The sequence below is a fragment of the Balaenoptera ricei genome, chromosome 2, assembly GCF_028023285.1.
Source record: "Balaenoptera ricei isolate mBalRic1 chromosome 2, mBalRic1.hap2, whole genome shotgun sequence".
In the NCBI taxonomy this organism is placed as follows: Eukaryota; Metazoa; Chordata; class Mammalia; order Artiodactyla; family Balaenopteridae; genus Balaenoptera; species Balaenoptera ricei.
In genome coordinates, this window is record NC_082640.1 from 68408320 (window position 1) to 68424105 (window position 15786).

At 40.2% G+C, this 15786-nt stretch overlaps 1 protein-coding gene across 1 annotated transcript in view; it reads left to right on the forward strand.

Annotated features, from left to right (window-relative positions):
* Positions 1-15786, forward strand: part of CLN6 (CLN6 transmembrane ER protein) — a 51697-nt gene that overhangs the window by 4980 nt on the left and 30931 nt on the right. Inside the window, exon 2 of the mRNA XM_059912915.1 lies at positions 4271-4347. The gene's annotated coding sequence lies outside the window, so the exon portion shown is untranslated. The remainder of the gene's footprint in view (positions 1-4270; positions 4348-15786) is intronic.

The window sequence follows — 15786 nt, forward strand, 5'->3', positions numbered from 1 at the left end:
TTTGTTAATGGGAGAGGGCTAGAGGAAACTCTTCCCCACCTGGCAATCCCACACACACCCTGGACATTCCTCATTCCTACCCAGGAACACAGGTCCAAATCCAAAGCAAATGCTATCTCATCCTAGAGATCTTCCTTGTTTTGCCCTGAGCTCTGTACCACTTTATACCTCTCTTGTAACCCTTACCTCTTTCTTTTTTTTTTTAATATTTGTTTATTTATTTGGCTGCGCTGGGTCTTAGTTACAGCACACAGGATCTTTGTTGCCGTATGCGGAATCTTCTTTGCGGCCTGCTGGATCTTTAGTTGCGGCCTGCGAACTCTTAGTTGTAGCATGTGGGATCTAGTTCCCTGACCAGGGATCAAACCTGGACCCCCTGCATTGGGAGCGCAGAGTCTTAGCCATTGGACCACCAGGGGAGTCCCTTACCTCTTTCTAATAATAACTCATGTCTGTATAGCACTTTATGGTCTACAACACTTTCCCATCCACCCAATCCAGCCCCCGCCTCCTAGGCTTCTTAACCACCTTCTGTAACTGGGGTGACAGAGAGCATGGTGGTTCAGCACCCAAGGTCTGGAATCTACTCTGCCAGCATCCCAGCTCCACCATTTGCTAACTGAGTGACACTGGACAAGTTGCTTATTTAGCTTCTTCACTCAGTTTTCTTATCTATGAAATGGGATAATAACAGTGCTTCTATCTGGTCATTGTGAGGGCTAAATGAGATAAACACACACAGAGACACACAAAAACACACACACAACAGCACACATACACACACAGCAAGCAACTCATTAAGTGTTGGCTGTTGTTATCATTATATCATTGAATCCCCAAACCCTGTGGGAAAAAGCAAAGCAAGTCAGTTCTTGTCATGAGTAAACACAAGTTTAAACCAGATAATCTCTAAGCTCTCTGCCAGCTCTATCAAGCTTTGATTCTACCATGAATCACGGTTATTTATGGACACATCTTAGTTCTTCTATGCTGTAGCAACCCCTGAAGGCCCAGCCCTTAATAGAGGGCCTTGTATATAGCAGACTGTCCTGCCAGGTCAGGGTTAGCATGTAACAATAGTCCCTCCCTCATCCAGGCAGTGGGAGGAACTAACGAGAAATTCCTATATAGCCTTTAGCACAGTGCCTGGTACTAAGTAAGCTCCTAATAAATCATAGTTACTATTGTTCCATCTTACAGTGAGCCTCCCAAACATGGTCCTTAAAAACATGGACTCTAGAACCATACTGCCGGGGTTCATCTTAGTGCTGATCCTGTGAGACTTTGAGTAAGTTAATTAACCACCTGGGCCTCAGTTTCCTCATCTGTAAGATGAACACGATGATAACAGCATGTGCCTAAATAAGGTTGTTGCATAGATCAGATGAGTTAATATAAGAAAGGCACATAGATTTGTGCTTGGCATATGCTTGGTGTATGTAAGTGCATTTTGTCCTCGTTTACAAATGAGGAGACCCAGGCTCAGAGACATCAAGTGACATCCCCAAGCAGTAGTGGAGCTGGGATCCAAATCTAACTGAGTCGGTCTGATTCCAGAGCCTCAGTCTTTTTTTTTTAATTAATTAATTTAGTTTTGGCTACGTTGGGTCTTTGTTGCTGCATGCGGGCTTTCTCTAGTTGCGGCGGGCAGGGGCTACTCTTCATTGCGGTGCACGGGCTTCTCATTGCGGTGGCTTCTCTTGTTGCAGAGCACGGGCTCTAGGCGACCGGGCTCCAGTAGTTGTGGCACGCAGGCTCAGTAGTTGTGGCTCATGGGCTCTACAGTGCAGGCTCAGTAGTTGTGGTGCACGGGCTTAGTTGCTCCGTGGCATGTGGGATCTTCCCGGACGAGGGCTTGAACCTGTGTCCCCTGCATTGGCAGGCGGATTCTTAACCACTGTGCCACCAGGGAAGCCCCAGCGCCTGTCTTAGTATTAGGATATGTTGCTGCCCCAGGCGATCCATGTATATTTTAACAGGAGCCTTCTCCTATGGTGGAGATCTCAAGAGTGGAGGAGAGTGAGTTGGCACCAGAGACCTCTGGGGCAAGGATGCCCTCAAATCATGCCACAGAAGTGGCTCTTTCCTCACCTTTGTCTGGCCATATGGTTTTAGCGTTCCATCAGGGCTCAGGCCCAGAAGCCCAGAAACATGGCACCACCCACACAGGCCTCTAACCTGGAATCTGCAGCAAAACCCTCATTATGCACATTGATGGCACACTCAAAGCTGGGCCCCAGCTGTTTAACACAGACAGGCCCTGGCCTTGAGGCTTTTTCCATTTCTGAGGCATGATTCAGCCCAGGAGACAAGACCAGACAGACTAGTACCGGAGGAAGGAGGGCTTGGTGGTGGATGGAGCGGGAGAAGAAAAACAGAGGTTAGAGCAGGGCGAGTCTCTCAGCTGCTGGGCTGCAGGGGGAGGGGGCAGGAGCGAGCAGAGGGAGCCCGCCTGCTGGAGGAGCTGCACAAAACTGGGCCGCCCACTGACCAATGTATCTTCCTTGCAGTCAAATTTATTGATTTCAACATGAATCCAACCATGCTTCTAAAGCCCCAGAAAAACACTAATAACATTTCACAATTGTGTAGCACAGTATGATTTCCATAGCATTGCACATAAATAAGCTCAATTTTGAGCTGCTTTTGAAAATAATTGGCTTCTCTTATTACAAAGCATCACATGCTTATTGAGGAATACTGGGAAATGTTTTTAAATGTAAATTTTAAAATGTCAAATATGTATATATTATACCACTAGCAGTAACGTTTTCAGTAAATTTCTAACTAGGCTTTTTTTCTGAGCCTGTATACATATATAGGTCACTTAAACAAAATTGGAGGCATACTACATAAAGAGTTTTAGATTTTTTTTTTCCATTTAACATAAAATCTTAGGCATTTTCTAATGGTGCCAAACATTCAGCTATAAAAATCCATAATGACTGCATTTATCAGTATAGAAGTGCCACAATTTCTGTAGCCATGCCCTAATTGTTGGACATTCCAGATATTTACAGAAGTGTTTACCTATAAATAATACTGCCGTGAACATCTTTTTACTTACATTTCTGTCTATATATCTGATTATGTCCTAATAGTAAATTTCTAGTAATGGAACTACTAGCTCGAAGGATTTGAATATTTTTGAGTACATATAGCCGAATTACTCTCCAGAAGAGGTATTCAATTTACACTCCCACCAGCAACGTGTGACAATGTACCTCTCTACGTTTTGAGCCAGTGAGTTAGGTAACAAGCATCTCATGTTACAGATAAGGAAAATTGGGGTTCATACAACTAAAAGTCAAACTCTAGTGCCCTGGATTTGGTGCCAGGGCCCTTCCCACTCTGCCTTCTAGACAAGAAGAGCTCTGCAAAGGTTTCCCTGAGTAATGGAGTTGTATAAAATTTTACTTTTATATCCACACTTATTGGTGAAAATATTTTTGAAAATCTTCAGTTTCTTGACCTTATTTGTGCCATGGGCCCCTTTGGCAGCCTGGTTAAGCTTACCAACCCCATCTCAGAGTAATGTATTTGTATGCATACAATAAAATACATAGGATTATAAAGGAAATGAATTATATTAAAATGTAAAAACAAAATGATGATAGAGTAATACATCTGGTCCTTTATAAATGCATTAATGACAAGATCTAGTACTACATGTAGGAGAGGCAGTCCACCAGGGGTCCTGGACATCCTTGCTGAGTTTACCCTTGTGATATTGAGCGGTTTCAGTAGGTAGTCACTTAGGCAACAGACTAGCTTATTTGCTGCTTACTCAAACAAGTGCTGGGCCCTCGGCTCTAAATTCTTCTTATGTAACATAATCTACTACATGTGCTCCAGTCACCTGGCCCTCCACATTGCCCAGCGGGAATTAGAGCTCAGGGAAACAGCACAAATACACTGACACTCTAGCTACCCCTTTTGCTGTGAGTAATAAAGTCTTACATTTGGGATCCAGGAGTTTTGTGTCTTCTGTCCTTATCCAGGAAACTGTGGCAAGCTGACTTGTTAGCTTGCAGGGAGGGTAAAATCTCAGCGCCTTCACAGTTCTGACCCTATCATTCATTTCAAAGTAGTGTTAAGCGTAAATGATATTTTGAGATGCATGCAACAGCTATAATGCAGACTGAAAATACCTGTAATTTTTACTTGTGCAAAAGTCACTGTGGTTTGTTGTGCACATTCATAGTTGAAGGAAATGCTCACTTTCAGTTAAAGGTTTCTGAAAATAAATGGCAGTTTTTTCTCATTCAAGTTCACAGATTTTAGGAGAACTCTTGGCTACTGCCAACTCCTCAAAAGAAGACCAGAAAAACCTGTTGATCAAGCAAAGTAAGTCTAAGTTAATTCAGTATTTACTGCAGAAAGGGAGAATTACACCTTGAAAGAGACTTGGTGTAGTTTCTAAGAAGGAAGATTTCAAGAAATGGTGTTTATAGGATTTGGAGGCCTGGGCTCCAGTGGTTTAAGGTGGTTTTTCAAAGCAAGAAATTGATGGGGAGTGGGCACAGTTTGTGACATTTAAGACAGTTTAAGATCCGTAGACACAGAAAAGCAGGGGTCTTGAAGCAAGTCTCGTTAAATAAACTTGGTCATATATGTGAGCTCTTTGCCTATGTGAGCAGTCTGTGGTCCTGAGAGTCATCTGTCCTGTCCCAGATGAGCAAACTATTTGCCCAGATAAATTAATTTCTTGAAGCAAACAATTAATCTATTTATCCTCCTGGACTAGAATTTCCTAGAGCAGTTGTGTCATGTTGACATGGGTGGTCTCAGTTCTTATTTAACAAGACCAACTTCTTAGCTTGAAATCCCCTTTCTCACAAAAGTGGAAGCCTGCCTTTTTTTGCCTGTTTTTGCTCTGTCCTTTCCATACTGTGAGTTCACCGTGTGTGTGGGCTAAATGTTATACTCCTAGATGTGGGGTTCATTTGTTTTCTATATATGTTTACCCAAAAGACCCAGTAAAAGACCTTTTTTAATATATGGGGGTATTTATTTGGTGAGGATTCCTTGTGCAGTACACTTTTCCATACATATGTAATACTTGAATAATTAAGGTGTTTTTTTTTTGTAATACCCTTCTGTTGACCCTGATAGCTGTTGCTTTTTTTTTCCTTTTTGCATCAAAATTCCAAAAAAGAGCCATCTGTACTCATTGTTTCTGATTACCCTTTCATTGTCTTTTTTTTTTTTTAAATAAACTTCTTTATTTGGAAAATTACAAACATAAACAAAAGTAGAGAGAATTGTAGAGTACGAATCACCTGGATTCAATAATCATAAGCTCATAGTCAGTCATGGTTCATCCATACCCCATCCCGCACACATTCCCATTGTATTATTTTGAAGCAAATCTCAGACATTTTATCAATAATTATTTTAGTATATATCTTTAAAAGATAAGATTTTTTAACCTAACCATAATATCATAAATCTGAAAAATAGTACCATATTATCTAAAATATAATATTATAAAATAGCATAATACCATAATATCTTCAAATCAACAATTAATTCCTTAATATCGTTAAATATCCAATCAGGGTTCACATTCCTAAATGTCTCATAAATGATAGCACATGTTTTTTCATTTGAATCAGGATCTAAATAAGACCCATATATTGCATTTGGATGCTATGTACCTTAAATTTAATTTAGAGATTCCCTATCCCTCCCCCCCCCCCTTTTTTTTCTTCTTCTTTTTAAATTCATTTATTGAAGAAACTAGGTCACTTGTCCTGTAGAGTTTGCTACGGTCTGAATTTTGCTGATTGCATCCCCTTGATTTGTTGTTTAACATGTTCTTCTCATCCCTATATTTTCTGTAACTTGTTGGCAGTTAGACCTGGTGACTCTCAGATTCAGTTTGAATGTTTAGGCAAGAATAGTTGAGAGGTAGCACAGTGGTCTCCTATTACGAAGCATAGGATGGATGTCTACTCATCTTTCTCGCTTTATCTTGGTCTCTCTTTGCAACCATTGATGATCATTGCCTACATCCATCATTTCCTTAGTGGTTGCATTATTTCTTCTTTATTTAATAATGAGAATACTTTTATAAAGAGAAACTTCGTCTTGTTAACGATTTAGCTATGCTGACATACAGTTTACATAGAAAAGGCAGGTCATACTTGATTCTTTCCTTTTGTTTTTGTTTGTTTGTTTCAAAATAATGAATTGTTTCCCTAACATCCTCCAAAAATGAACATTACAGATTGCTGGGGAAGTTTACTGTATTACTACAAACTCATGGACTTAAACGTATTTCACATGTTTCTGTTCATTCTTATTGACGTAAATACCATTTTTTAAAAAATTATTTATTTATGGCTGTGTTGGGTCTTCGTTTCCGTGCGAGGGCTTTCTCTAGTTGCGGCAAGGGGGGGCCACTGTTCATCGCGGTGCGCGGGCCTCTCACTATCGCAGCCTCTCTTGTTGCGGAGCACAGGCTCCGGACGCGCAGGCTCAGTAGTTGTGGCTCACGGGCCCAGCTGCTCCGCGGCACGTGGGATCTTCCCAGACCAGGGCTCGAACCCGTGTCCCTTGCATTGGCAGGCAGATTCGCAACCACTGCGCCACCAGGGAAGCCCGTAAATACCATTTTTAATCTAGCATATTGTCAAAGATCAAAAAGTTTGAAAACATACAGCGCTGGGGTGGCTGTGTAAAATGGTTCAACATCTATGGACAGCAATTTGGCAATATTTAACAAATTATAAAATGCACATTTCCTTTGACCCAACAATTTTACTTTTAGGAATTTATCCTAGAAATGGACTTACAAGCACGCAAAGTGATGTATGTACAAAGGTATTAACTGCAGTCTTGTTTATTTTAGCAAAATAAATGGAAAGAGATATTTATACACACACGTTTATAGCAGCATTATACACAATAGCCAAAAAGTGGAAGCAACCCAAATGCCCATGGCTTGGTGAATGGATAAAATGTGGTATATACATACAATGGAATATTATTCAGTCTTAACAAGGAAAGAAATTCTGACATGTACTGCAACATGGAGGTGTTGGTTGCACAACAATGTAAATACTTGATGGTACTGAGCTGTACAATTAAAATGATTAATTAAGATGGTAAATTTTATGTTGTGTATTTTGCCACAATTAATTTTTTTAATTCAAATAAAGTAAATTAAAATTAAAACTGTAATTACTAACATGAATTTTACCATTCATCTTTCTATTGTGCAATGCCAGTTTTAAATGCACCTATCATAGTATTTCACTCACACACGGAATCACACAATACAGAAATTACACAATTTGTGAGTTACGGTTTGTCCCCAGGGGTGCCTTGAGCTGTCCATAACAGACAAACACAAGAAAGACGGAGGAAGGTCGTTAGGAGGAAAAGAGCCCTCCCAATCCTCCCCCAGGCTCGGAGCCAGAGTAGGGCGCGCTTCCGGAACGCGCGGACACTCTAGCGAGAGCGGTCCCCCCAGGGCGCATCCCTCCTGCAGGGTTGCAGCGAGCGCAGGCCTGCGTGCTGCTGTGTCCGGCTCCTGCCAGCAGATGACCGGCCTAGCCTGGCGGAGTCTGGAGAGGTCAGGCCAGGTGTCTCTCCTGCCCCAGGGCCCCCTGCCCAAACCGGGGCAGACAGGCGACTCCCAGCGGTACTGAGACCTCGGCGCCGGTGAAACTCTCGCCCCTGGATTGAGGTGGGCGAGAGACCCTGCGCAGCCAGCCCGGGGAAGGGATGGGCACCATCACACCCCTGACCCTTCCCATGGCCGCGCCCAGAACTCTGCCGGGGACGGAAGAGAGCAGCAGTCGCCGGGCAGGGCCAGGGACACCGGGAGGCGGAAGGAGGCGGGATGGCGCATGAACCAAGGCTTCCAGCCCCTGGCGCATGCTCCATTGTTCTAGGAGACTTCCTTCTGAAACGCAAATTCAAAGATACAATTAAGGATTTCGAGGCAGTAACAGCACTTCAGAACATGGGACCCCCTGTACGACTGCACCGGCCACACACCCATGCAGCCGGCCCTGGTAGGTAGGAGTCGCAAGTCTTGGTGATAACATCTAGAGCTGTGCTGTCCAATAGAAATAAAATGTGAGCCCCACAGGCGAGCCACGTATGTAATTTTAAATGTTCTAGTGTCTAATTAAAAAGGTGAGATTAATTTTAATATATTTTATTTACCCTAACATATCCAAAAATATTATCATCTCAACATGTAATCAGTATTAAAATTACTGAGACATTTTACTTTTTTTTTTTTTTTTTCATACTAAGTCCTCAAAATCCAGTGTGTATTTTACACTTAGGTCACATCTCGTTCCAAGACCTCAATTGCCACATGGGGCTAGTGGCTGATCAAGTGGACAGGGCAGGTGTAGAGCATGAAAAAGGAAGTGGATGGCTGGAGGACCGTTTGTGCTGTTGCCACTTGGTGGCATAATATTGGCTGCTAAAACAGAAATACCTACCAACGTTTGTCAGTCACTTCCTGTGACTGGTGCAATTTGGCACCAGAATTCCTATGAGTAATTTTGATGACTATTGTGAATATTGTGCTGCTATTTTAACACTGTTACTGATTTTTAAATATTCCTGTATGTAACAGTGTCATCCAGACATTCATTAAAGCAGTGGTTCTGATGCTAATGCTACAAAACCGCCCCTAATCAATAAACATTAGAAGGGGAAGTTAGATGTGTCAATTGCCAAGAGGGAAACCAAGTAACCAACGTTATGCTCCATGTTGTTAATTTAGAAATGAAACCTTGGGAAATACTGGAAAGTTCTGAAAAATAAAAATCAACATTTAAGCAGATACACTTTTAAGTTTTCAAAAATGGTTACATAAGGCAAAAAGAAAGGAAAAAACAAAACCTGACAACAGAGCTGCAAGATCCAGGTCAGAGTAATGTGCACCTGAGCTGCCCTGGTTGTGCATGTAAACACTCAGAACAAAAAGCCCTGTTTTACATTTTGCATGTGTTCCTACAGGGGAAATTGAGTGCTTACTAGAACACTGTCATTAGGTACAGTTTCATTTTCACTAGCCTTTCCCATTCAGGAGTCACTTTACTGGCGGACTAGCCTGCCATGTAGTGGTGAAAACGGGAAACTACAGGCCACTTTTTAAGCATTTTATGCATAGTATTTGAAACATCAAAATAATAAATGCAATATAAAATAAACACCTGGAAGTGCACCATCCATCTTAAGAACTAGAACATTACCTATTAATGCATCCACCTGTATGCCGTTTTCTTATCTTATCCTGCCTCCTCATTAGAGATAATACTGGCTTGAATTTTATGTTGACCATTTTCTTGATTTTTAAAAATAGGTTGTTTTATCATTTGTATATGCATCCCTAAATGAAATATTATTTAATTTACTCATCTGAGCTTTATAAAAGTGCTGTCATGATTTTATGCCATTTTCTGCAACTTGCCTTTTTCATACATTATATTTGACCATGTTATGTGTGTAGCTGGAGTTGATTCCCTGTGGGAATAGATAGCTATTTATTTATCCATTCTCCTGTCAATGGACATTTGGTAGCCTCCAATTTTTTGCCATTTTTTAACAGTATGGCAATGAATATTCTTATACATGTGCAAGAACCTCTTTATAACATATCTAGTTCAATTTTACAAAATACATATAGCCAAAGTGTCTTTCAAAGTTGTACCAGTTTACACTCCATTTGTGGTATATAAAAGGTCCCAGTGATCTTCATCTCCATCAGCACTCGGTGTGACTAAATTTCTTAGTTGTTGCCAATGGAGTTGGAAAACAGGATCTTATTGTGGCATTGACTTGTATAATATTTCCCTGGCCATCAATGAGGTCCAGCGTATTTTAATTTTTATTGGAGATTTGTTTCCTTTTTTGTAAAGTGTCTATTTATGTCTTTTGCCCATTTTTAACTGGTTTATCTCTTTGTAATTTTAAGATTAAGATCTTAATCTAGGGAGATATATATCAGTTTCTGTATTTAGCAACCTTGGTGAATTGTTTTGTATTTAGCAACCTTGGTAAACTCTCTCACTAATTCTAATAATTTGTAGATTCTTTTGGGGTTTTCTATGTAAACAATTATATTAGCTACAAATAATGACAGTATTGTTTCCTTCTCTCTCCTTATATCTGTCTTATCCTTGACTTGTGGAGCAGAAGAGGTGATGGCAGACTCCTTTGCCTCGTTCTGCTCTTAAAGGAACAATGCTTTCAGTGATTCATCATTAAGAATGATGACTACTGTAGGCTTTTTAAAAAAGACTACCTCTTAATGTTAGGAAGTTTTTTTTATTCCTGCTTTACTAAGAGTTTTTACCAGGCATGAATGTTGACTTTTACTGACTGCCTTTACTAGATCTATTTAGATAATCATACAACTTCTCCTTTAACCCATTAACGTGATGAATTAAAGTCATGGGCTTTTATGTTAAATGATCCAAATATTCTAGGGATAATTCCAGCTTAGTCATGATGAATTGCCTTTAATATATGCTGTTGGATTTGATTTGCTAGTATTTTGTTTATAGTATTTCCATTTAATATGTTCATGAGGGATTCTGGTCTGTTATTTTCTTTCTCATACTTTCTCATACTTGACTGATTTTATTTCAAGGTTATACTAACCTCGTATGAGTTGAGGAGCATTGCTTCTTTGGATAGTCTTTGTTTGTGTGAAATTAGAATCATTTGTTCCATGAAAATCTGCTAGAAATTGCCTGAAAACCAGCAAGGCTTGATTTTTTTTTTAAGCCACTGATTCAATTTCTTTAATACTGTTGGGAACTCAAGCTTTCTTGTTACAGCTTCGATAAGTTATATGTTTCTAGAAATGTTTCCCTTTCTAATAAGTTTTTTAATTCATTGATGTAATATTCTTTATGGCATGCTCATCTTATCTTTTTAATCTCTTCTGTATTTTCAGCTTTCTTCTGTTCTCCATTCCTATTATTGCTTGTTTATGCATGCTACCTACTACCCTCTTATTTAATGAATCTTACCAAAAGTTTGTCTGTTTTATCTGGCCTTGGCTTGTTGATCATCTCTATTGTATATTCATTTCATTTCATTAATTTTTGCTCTTATCTTTATATCTTTTCTTAAACTTTCTTTGTGTTTATTCTACTGGGGTTATTTTTCCTCTTAGAGCGAAAGCTAGCTCATTAATTTTCAGCCTTTTTTCTTTTTTAATGTAAACATCTAAAGCTATAAATTTCCCTGTAATTACCATTTTTGCTTCATCCACCAGTTTTGATATGTACAATTTTCATCACATATCATATAGCTGTTTCTATACAACTTTCAATTTCTATTATGATATCTTACTTGACTCCTAAATTATATAGAAATGTACTTTCTGGGACTTCCCTGGTGGCGCAGTGGTTAAGAATCCGCCTGCCAACGCAGGGCACACGGGTTCGATCCCTGGTCCGGGAAGATCCCACATGCTGCGGAGCAACTAAGCCTGGGTGCCACAACTCCTGAAGCCCGGGGGCTCTAGGACCCGCGTGCCACAACTACTGAAGCCCACACACCTAGTGCCCATGCTCCGCAACAAGAGAAGCCACTGCAATGAGAAGCCCGCACACAGCAATGAAGAGTAGCCCCCTCTCGCCGCAACTAGAGAAAGCCCACGCGTAGCAACGAAGACCCAGTGCAGCCAAAAATTAATTAATTAATTAATTAATTTTAAAAAAAGAAATGTACTTTATAATTTTCAAAACTCAGGAGGGGATGTCATTTATCTTTCTGTTAAAGACTTAATTTAATTGCATAAGGTATAACTATGATCGTAGGTCATAAAATGTGATTTATGTGAATCAGATTCTTTGGAATTCGTTGAAACTGGCTATAAGGCCTTTTATATGGTCAATTTTTGCAAGTGTTCCATGTGCACTTGGAAAGAATGTCTATTCCTTGATTGTTGGATATAGAGTGATTTATAAATATGCACTAAATCAAGCTGGTTAATTGTGTTATTCAAATCTTTTTTGACCCATTAATAATTGAGATCATTGTATTGAAATCTCCCACTATGTTAGTGGGTTATCAATTTCTTTTTTTTTAATATTTATTTAGTTAGTTAGTTTTGGCTGCGTTGGGTCTTTTTTTTTTTTTTGGCTGTACCAGGTCTTAGTTGTGGCCAGTGGGCTCCTTAGTTGTGGGAGGCAGGCTCCTTAGTTGCAGCACATGGGCTCCTTAGTTGTGGCATGCAAACTCTTAGTTGCGGCGTGCATGTGGGATCTAGTTCCCTGAGCAGGGATCAAACCCGGGCCCCCTGCATTGGGAGTGTGGAGTCTTAACCGCACTTAACCACTGCATCACCATGGGAGTCCTTGCATTGGATCTTAGTCACAGCACGCAGGATCTTTTCTTTTCATTGCAGCACATGGGCTCTTCATTGTGGTGTGTGGGCTTCTCTCTAGTTGTGGGCACGGGCTCCAGGGCGTGTGGGCTCAGTAGTTGCGGTGTGTGGGCTCTCTAGTTGTGATGCATGGGCTCAGTAGTTGTGGCGCGCATGCTCCAGAACACGTGGGCTCTGTAGTTGTGACCCGCGGGCTCCAGAGTGTGTGGGCTCTGTAGTTGCAGCACGCAGGCTTACTTACCCCGTGGCATGTGGGATCTTAGTTCCCTAACCAGGGATCGAACCTGCATCCCATGCATTGGAAGGCGGATTCTTAACCACTGGACCACCAGGGAAGTCCCAGATTAGTCAATTTCTATCCATAGTTCTATACATTTCATTTTATGTATTTGGATACTATTTTAGTAGGTACCCACAACTTTTGGACTATTATATCTGGTGGAACAAACCTTTTATCATGAAAATGATGAAAGGCCCTAATAATACATTTTGCCTTATAGTCTATTTTGTCTAATACCAATATATTGCACCAGCTTTCTTTTAATTAGCATTTTACTTTTGTTCATCATTTTACTTTCATCTTTTCTGTGTCCTTTTATTTTAGGTTTGTCTAGTTTTTAGGGGTTTTTCTTAATCTAGGTCTGAGACTCTGTCTTTTGTTTATCCCATTTATACTTATTGTGATTACTGATAATATTTCTACGTCTTAATTTTTATTTTCTATTTGTTCTCTTTTCTAAACTTCTTTCAACTTTTTTTTTTTCTAAACTGACTTTTTGTTTTTGTTTTCTTACTCTATTTTCTGCTCTACTGGTGTGGAAGTTATACTTTCTGTGTTTTTAGTAATTACCCTTGAAATTTTACCAGGCACATTTAACAAAGTCTAAAGTCAACAGTACTTGAACCTTCTCAAGAAGAACTCAGAGCACTCTACCTCCTCTCACCAGCCTCACTCTCCTTCTCCCACCTATAAATTATTATTGTCCAGTATTTGTGCCTGTCGTTTTTCAACCCCACAAATTACATGCCATCACCATCTTTCATTAGTTGTTTTTTGCAGACAGTGTGTTTGGAATTATCTACATGTTTACTGATTTCTTTGCTCACCATTTCTTCTTGCATTCCAGACCTTCCTTCTGGGTTCATTTTCCTTCTTCCTGAAGTGCATCTTCTAGAATTTGTTTTAGTGAAGGTCTGTTAGTGGTAAAATCTCTGTTTTTTTTTCTAAAAATGTCCCTATTTCACCTTCATGTTTCTATCTTACACTTATTCTTGAAAGATAGTTTTGCTGGGTACACAATTCTGGGTTAACAGTTATTTTCTCTCAGTACTTTGAAGATATTTTTCTATCTTTTAGATTCACTGTTGTGGGGACTATATTCAATATCCTGTGATAAACCATAATGGAAAAAATATATTAAAAAAGAATGTATAGATTCACTGTTGCTGTCACTGTCCAATTGTTCCTCTGTAGACAATCTTTCTTTTCTCTCTAGCTGCTATTAACATGTTTGCCTTTAGTGCTCTGTGGTTTCCCTACAATATGTCCAGGTGTATGTCTTTTTTAACCTGCTTGATGCATGTTCTGTTTCTCCTGTCCATGGGTTGGTGTCTTTTATCAGATCTGGAAATTTTTAGCTGTTAGCTTTTCAAATATTGCTTCTCCTTTATTCTCTCTATTCTCTGCTTCTGGGAGTCTGACTGGATATTTTTTAGACCTCATTCCATCTTCCCTTCTCTTAACCTCTCAGTCATATTTCTCATCTCCTTGACTCCCTGTGCCTCATTCTGGGTAGTTTTCTCAGATCTATCTCCTGTTCACTAATTCCCTATCCAGCTGTGTTTAATCTGTTGTTTAGCCTGTCCATTGAGTTTTTTTTTTAAATAAATTTATTTATTTTATTTATTTATTTTTCTGTGTTGGGTCTTCATTGCTGCCCGCGGGCTTTCTCTAGTTGAAGCAAGTGGGGGCTACTCTTTTTTTTTTTTTTTTTGGCTGTATTGAGTCTTCATTGCTGCGTGCGGCCTTTCTCTAGTTGTGGCAAACGGGGGCTACTCTTTGTTGTGGTGCGCAGGCTTCTCATTGCAGAGGCTTCTCTTTGTTTCACAGCATGGGCTCTAGGTGTGCAGGCTTCAGTAGTTGTGGCGTGTGGGCTCAGTAGTTGTGGCACACGGGCTCTAGAGTGCAGGCTCAGTAGTTGTGGTGCATGGGCTTAGTTGCTCCGCAGCGTGTGGGATCTTCCCAGACCAGGGCTCGAACCCGTGTCCCCTGCATTGGCAGGCGGATTCTTAACCATTGCACCACCAGGGAAGTCCCCATTGAGTTTTTAATCTCAAGGGTTAAATTGTTAAGTTCTATTTGCTTCCTTTTCAGATATGTCTGGTCATTTGCAGTTGTCTCTTTGCCTTGCTTATTTTTTTTTTTATAAATTTATTTATTTATTTATATTTATTTTTGGCTGTGTTGGGTCTCCGTTTCTGTGCGAGGGCTTTCTCTAGTTGCGGCAAGTGGGGACCACTCTTCATCGCGGTGCACGGGCCTCTCACTATCACGGCCTCTCTTGTTGCGGAGCACAGGCTCCAGACACGCAGGCTCAGTAGTTGTGGCTCACGGGCCTAGCTGCTCCGCGGCACGTGGGATCTTCCCAGACCAGGGCTCGAACCCGTGTCCCCTGCATTGGCAGGCAGATTCTCAACCACTGCGCCACCAGGGAAGCCCACCTTGCTTATTTTTTAAAAATAACAGCTCTATTGAGATATAATTTGCAAATAATAAGATTCACCCTTTGAAAGTGTACAATTCATTGGTTTTTAGCATATTCACAGAAGTTGTGAAACAATTATCATGAATTCTAGAACAATTCTGTCACCCTCAAAAGAAACTCTATACTCGTTAGCAGTCACTACAAATTCCCTTCTACCTCTGTCTCCCAAAAACCACTAATCTATTTTCTGTCTCTATGGATTTGCCTATTCTGGACAATTCATAAGAATGGAGTCATACAATATATGGCCTTCTGTAACTGGCTTCTTTCATCTAGCAAAATATTTCCAAGATTCATCCATATTGTAGGAAATATCAGTACTTTGTTCCTTCTTATGGCTGAATAAAATTCCATTGTATGGGTCTACCATATTTTATTTATTTATTTACCAGTTGATGGACATTTGGGTTGTTCGGGGCTATTATGAATAATGCTGCCACGAACATTCATGTACTATTTGTTGTTTTTTTTAAATTTAATTTAATTTATTTTTTATACAGCAGGTTCTTATTCGTTATCTATTTTGTACATATTAGTGTATACATGTCAATCCCAATCTCCCAATTCATCACACCACCACCCCACCCCACTGCCAGTTTCCCCCCTTGGTGTCCATATGTTTGTCCTCTACACCTGTGTCTCTAT